We start from the raw sequence: 6,642 nt of genomic DNA, 5'->3' as shown, positions 1-6,642 counted from the left end.
TTGCATTCTAGTTGAAAGATAATACATTTTTTTGTAGTTCTAAACGTGTTATACATTTAAAAAATAGAATCATTATAATAATCGTAAAATTTATTTAAATAAAAAAGAAAAACAGAAAGGAAACGATTTATTAAATGTCATTCAATGAAAGAATAAAAAAATACAGAAATAAAAATTTCAAAAGGAAATAAAAAGTCTTTGAATAATGTGTTTTATTCTCTTGGAAAAAAATATTGCAAAATATTTTATTTTTCTTAAGAAGAAAAGTATTAAAGTTAAAGTCTTTGTGTTTAGTGGAAATCTGATGTTGATTAGCAGGAACAGAATACTGGTAAAGTACTGACACTTTGGAAAAAAAAATCGAATTTCTTTGAAAAAAATGCTATTCTACAAATCAATACACCGCTTTTTTTTAGCCAATAACTCTTGAGCCATGTTGACAGTGTCTGTTCCCTTCAATCTGGATTCATGATATAATCTTTCTATTTTTGGAAATCTCCAAATGTGTATGTTGAAAAAGAAATTCATTTAAGACTAATCTACCTTTCCAAGAACTACGGGTATAAGGGAAATTTATCCGTTCCTTCCTCTTGTCGACGCACGGTTCATGTTTTAAAACAATATGCCTCAATATTTTTTTTCAGAGTGCGATTTTTTTTTTCAAACAAACTCTTAAGAGATAGATTTCTAAGGAAATCTATTGAACCTTTTTCATTTGATATTTTCTTGGAAATTGACACATAGAGGATCTAACGCCATTTTTGTTTTGAAATAAGTATATATAGGTAATCAAAATTAAAAGACTGTTAAGTTTGTTTGTTTGATCCCGGTTGTCTAGTAAAGAGTCCAACGCGATATGAGAAGACGGGTAACGCGCCATATCCGGGCTAACAGGTGTTAGCTTTTTACAGGCGATATATTAACCACCTCTGAATTTGGTGCTGTTTATTTGAAATATTTATGCCCAAAAGGTATTTTTTTTAAGCTGCTGCCAACAAATATCACATGGTTTGAATTTTTAGTGGGCGAACATTTTTGTACTTTTTTGTATGATGTTTTACTTTGAGGGTCACTGTGGCGTATGTGGAACATTTTATTGGGCACGTTCAGGAAATATTAGGGACTAAATATTTAGGCAACGTCATTTTCTGAACGGAAATTTGAGTAAATTGACTAAATTAGTTTGGATACGGCATTATTGTCAAATTTAGAAATTTTCATGAGAATTTTACAGATCGAATGGGCGGGCCAGACACCAAATTTCACTTTACTTTAATAAATAAATAATATTATTTATAGCCGATAATGCACTTTTTGCTCGTTTTTCAACCAAATAGATTTAATTCTGTTACCGTAATTCTGAAATTAAAAACAATTAGCTGTCATGTTGACAAAAAAAACTTTCCTAAATTTTTAGGGAAAATTTTTTTGCCTAACTTTCCAGTCAGCTTTCCAATAAAATTACCTAATTTGGAAGGAATTTTTTTGACACTTGACCAATCAGAGGCCGAGAAATTACCTCAATATTTAGTCTCTAACGTTTCTGAACCTGCCCATTGTATTGGAAAATTAAAAAAAAAAAAAAAAAAAATTATCTAGTCCATAGTTTATATTAAGTTTATGCTCTGCTCAGGTCATAGAAGCTTTAAAAATAAAAAGTGATTGAAAATGTAGAAAAATCATATATGACGCATTTGGCTTTACCGTCGCCGTGTACTTGGAAGCGTTTAACAAAAATGGTTTTGATAAGTAGGTATATGCATATAAAACTGTAATATTGTTCTCAACCGAGCGGCATTGCACCCCTACATGGCCGCCGATGCTATGTATTTCGAAACGTATGTATTTCAAAAGTATTGAGAGTATCGGGAGAGCTGTTTTTTAACATTTTAATTTTATTTTAAATGATTTTGAAATTGTATGATCCTTAACACAGCTTTTAACATGTCCTTAAAAAGTTTTAAAACTAGTCTGGGTTCTTTACTCTTGCATAATGTTGTTCTTTATTCGAAAACATTTTTCCTGGTGTAGCAACCTGACAAACAGAAGCTGGAACTAAATAATAATTGACGAACATTTAAAAAAAAAAACTAAAGCTTAGCCTAGAGGTGAAACGAAAATTTTTATACAAAACAAGCACAACGAAAGCGTACTAAATCTAATGCTTTATCCGAAAAATTTTAATTTCCAACCACTGTTTTCATGTTTTCCGTACAAAGTATTAAAAATATTGAATATAAAATCAGAGAATGTGCAAATACGGGACAAATTACTAAAAACGTGACACTTATACGTCCTGGGTTTCTTAAATAAAAACCCGGGACAAGCTGTAGAAATACGGGACAGTCCCGAATAAACCGGGACGGATGGTCACCGTACCATATTAATTAAAATTTAACCTCTTGTTTATAATCAGATGACAATTGAGACAAATTTAGTTCGGTTCTACGGTGAATACTGTAAATCTTTTTTTTTTTGATTTGATTGTAGATTATTCAAATTGAATTCAATTAATATTGCATAAAAGTGTCACATCCACAACAATAGAAACAGCCAAATCGTTGTTCTGGTACTTTAAGCAAAATAACAGCAAAAAAGTACCTTCTGCAAAAAATGTGAATACTAAACGAGTTTCAAGATTTGACCATGAGCGAAACATCTAATGCCAATCAAAATGCAATTTGTATGATATTTTTGGGGTGCTTAGCTAAGTTATTCTTAAGTTAGCAAAATTGCAATACAAAGAGCCATTTTCTTAGGAGAATCACAGAGTTCATGGTTGTTTTCAAGATGTCTCTACCTAACAAAGGCGACGCATTACAAATTTTTTCCTTAAAAAATCTATCAACAACTATACGATATCTGCTTTAAAATAACTCACAAAAATAACTTCCCCAAAACATTTACCTACTCCCAATATAAATTCAAATCCTAATAAATAGTTCCTGTTAAAAATATTTTCCAAAATCAAATCAACACATTATTATCATTCGAAAGAACCAATACCATCACATATAAATTATCACCAATACTACATCAGCAACAGGTCGATTAATAACAGAAACTATGAATACAATTTGGTACAGAGATATGAACATGGAATATTTATGAGCTTAAAGATAACAACTATGCCAAACTGACAATTCGATTTATTACCCATTCCCTAAATCATCATGAGATTTCCATAAATTCTGATGTGGACTATGAATTTCGCAAAATGTCCCTATCCTCCAGCACCACACAGCTAGTGTCAGTGATGTGTAAAGTGTAACATAAAACGCAGTATTGCACTGATGGCATAGTATTGCCTCTGACCTTCCTTAATATATTTCGACTTATTAAATTCCCATCATCCAGTACAACACTTACGTCAATGTCATCATCATCAGCATTAAAATCAATGTGCAAATTCAAAAAGACATTCCCACTCTATACAAAGACAACCAGTGTACAGATCAAGGTTGCAGCCATAGCCACACTAAACGAGATTATTCTGTCAAAATACAAACATCTACTCGGAATCCTCGGTTCCGAGGACATTCTCCAACAAACCAACTCCATCAATTTCGCAGCTTTATCTGCAAATGAAAAAAAAAAAAAAAAAAAACTTTTATACCTTTTGTCTGGTTGATTGGGATTGCTTATCGAAGAGCCCCTGTTCAGTTTTTTTTTTTTTTTGGGGGAAAACTACGAAGGATGTGAAAATCTAATCAGCGATAAATAGAAGACCAAAAATTCAGAATCCTGCGCACTATTACCCTGGGGAAGATATTGTGCGAAGCTTAAAATGTCGTCGTCGATGCAAATTACCAACATTCAGCAAAAACAGTAGTGCCATCTCTTGGGAGCTTTTTGATTCACATATAATCAGTGTGCTATTGTCCTTGCTGTTTTTGCAACAGTTAACGGTCTGGTATATGTAATTAGATATGAAGAGGGAATATTTCGGGATAGCATCCTGCTGAAGTTCTGGGTAAAAGAATCGTTTCAATGTTGGATGTTTCTTCTCTTTTCTCACAGGAGTCATCCGGAATTATTATAACTTCAGTTCGCTGAGATACTCCGTGGATTGTACATCGTCTTAACGGAATATAATATATATATACTTTATTCGGTCTAACGGTTAAAAATTCCAAGAACTACCATCATTTAATTAAATATACTTTTAATAAAAATTTGTGTTTTTTTTTATTTATTCTTTAATTTATCAGTTAAAGGTTTTGCAAAAAAAAATTTAAAAAAAGTGTAAGTGAAGTGTTGACTTATATAAAATATATATAAAATTAAAAAATTGTTAAAAAAAGGATACAATAATATCTAAAAAGTGAAAACAAAAATTTAAATTAATACACAATTATTAAAAACAGGATTATTTAAAACAAAAAAAAATATAAATTAACATCAATTTACTGGAAATTTTCGACATTTCGGTGAGTCCTTTTTCTTTTTGTTTTTTTTTTTTGTACCTTTTTGAAAGTTATAAGAAGACTATTAAGGACTAAAAGGGACTAAAAAGTTATTTTCCATGATCTTATAACCCAGGTTTTTATCAGTCATTAAAATTTTATCATAAACAAAAATGATGAACACATTGGCACCCCTCAAAACGGCGATAAAATAAAGAGTCTTTGTTGGTAAAAAGCCAATAAATGAGTCGTCTACCCAAGGTGTCTAACCCTTGAAAAAAATATTCAACCACCTCAAACAGAAACAAAAAATAAAAATAAAAAATCACACCCATAAACTTAAGAAGCAAACAGTAGATATTTTGATTGCCTTGACATCAAAGTTCGCCAAGGATGCCTGTTGCGCGTTCGTGATGTTGTTGAATGTCGTACCACCTAACTCGCATATAAATGGATTTTGCTATTTGTTTTCTCTGCTGAGTTCTTCTTTGCTGATAGATGTTTTTGGATGAAAAAAAAAAGGACAAACAAAATGAATCAAAAATACGTGTTGGGGTTGACTTTTTGGTGATGATTAATTTTTCCATTAATCTCCGGAGCAATACAATTTCTAAAGTTATTGCTCATGTTTGTCTGATGGTATATTGTTGAGAGTGGGCTGAAATAAAAAGGAGAGTGGGAACCAACAAAAAAAAAATAGGATATTTTTTTTCCTGGATGCATTTAAACGGAATAAAAGCATTGATTGACGTCAATTTAAATATATATGTGTGAATATCATTTTATATGCATTCATTTAATGGTATAGTGTGTACAATATAAAAGTTCTTAAGCTATGTACCATCAAATTCAAGGATGAATTGGTTGTATCTAAGGCCATGGTATTGTGTAAGTGCGTAGTTATTGAAGGATTAAGTTAAAAAAAAGTTACACTTTTTCCAATCCTTTTCTAATCTTCCCAGAAAGTTGTAAATAAGTAGAAAAGATAACACTTTAAGACCTAAAAAAAATTCCAGCTTTTGAATTTCAAATGAAAAATAAACAAGAAAAGCCTATTGAATAAAACCTTTTTTTTTTGCACTTAAACACTTTGAAAGACAGATACAAATATGGATTCTTGTAATTTATGTAGCATGGTAATTGGCTATACTAGCGACAAGGATATCGGAGTAGAACGCATATATACAGAACTAATTTTTCATTTTATTTGATGGGGACTGGGGAGTAGTTTTTTTTTACTCTTGTTTTTTTGTATTTCGTCTGGATGAAGATGGAAAACGAAACATTAATTTGATTAATTGCCGATGTTTTGTTTATTTTGGTATTCAAATTGAAATGAATGATATTTATACAAAACTATTTACTTAATTGAAAATTTGATTCGAATAAATACACAAGAATTTGTTAGGTAAGAATAATGTGTTACACCTACATTTCGATTATAGAGATTGAAATTTTCCAGAATTTGCTTTCAATGTTTTTAGTAATAGTTTCTGTTGGTTAAATTATGTAATTGATTTTTTTTGTACCTAAAATGTAGGAGAATATGATTTGATGAACTATAATTTATAGAATTTGTTAAAAAATATGAAAAAGATATACAAAATTAAGAAAAAATAAGTATACAAATGGTCTCTTACAATGCAAGTTCTTAAAATTATAGATATAAAAATAAGAAATTTAATCTTGTAATAGAACAATTTTACTACAAAAAATCGAAAAATGGTTTGATATTTAATTGCTTATTTATTTTTTGAAAAAAAAAAAAAAAAATAATAATAAAAATAAAGTATCTATTTGATATTTAGTTTTTACATATTTTTGCCAAACTGCAAAACAATTTCTTGTGTAAATCAATAAATGTTAAATTTTTTGTTTTCAATATTTTGAAATAAAAGTGTTTTATTTATTTTGCATTGAAAACAAAAAAGTTATAAAATTTTTAAGACTTAAAAAAATAGTTTTTTTTTGGCGTTGAATGAATTACGTTACCGCAAAATATTGTTTTTGCAAAACTGATTACGCAATCTGAAATAAAGCTATATTTAATTTCCTGAAACAAATATATTATTTTACAAAATATTATTTTTTTCTCAAAAATATTGGAAATAGAAATATTTATATATTTCAAAAATATATTTTTATAGACTATGACGGTTAAGAATGGATATCTAGTAAGTCGCGTTTTGTATACTTTACAGGAGACAGAAAAAACTGAACATTTCTTAAAGGCGGT

This window comes from Episyrphus balteatus, chromosome 2, assembly GCF_945859705.1.
Source record: "Episyrphus balteatus chromosome 2, idEpiBalt1.1, whole genome shotgun sequence".
In the NCBI taxonomy this organism is placed as follows: Eukaryota; Metazoa; Arthropoda; class Insecta; order Diptera; family Syrphidae; genus Episyrphus; species Episyrphus balteatus.
The sequence above is the reverse complement of the archived record's forward strand: the minus strand, read 5'-3'. Positions refer to the sequence as shown.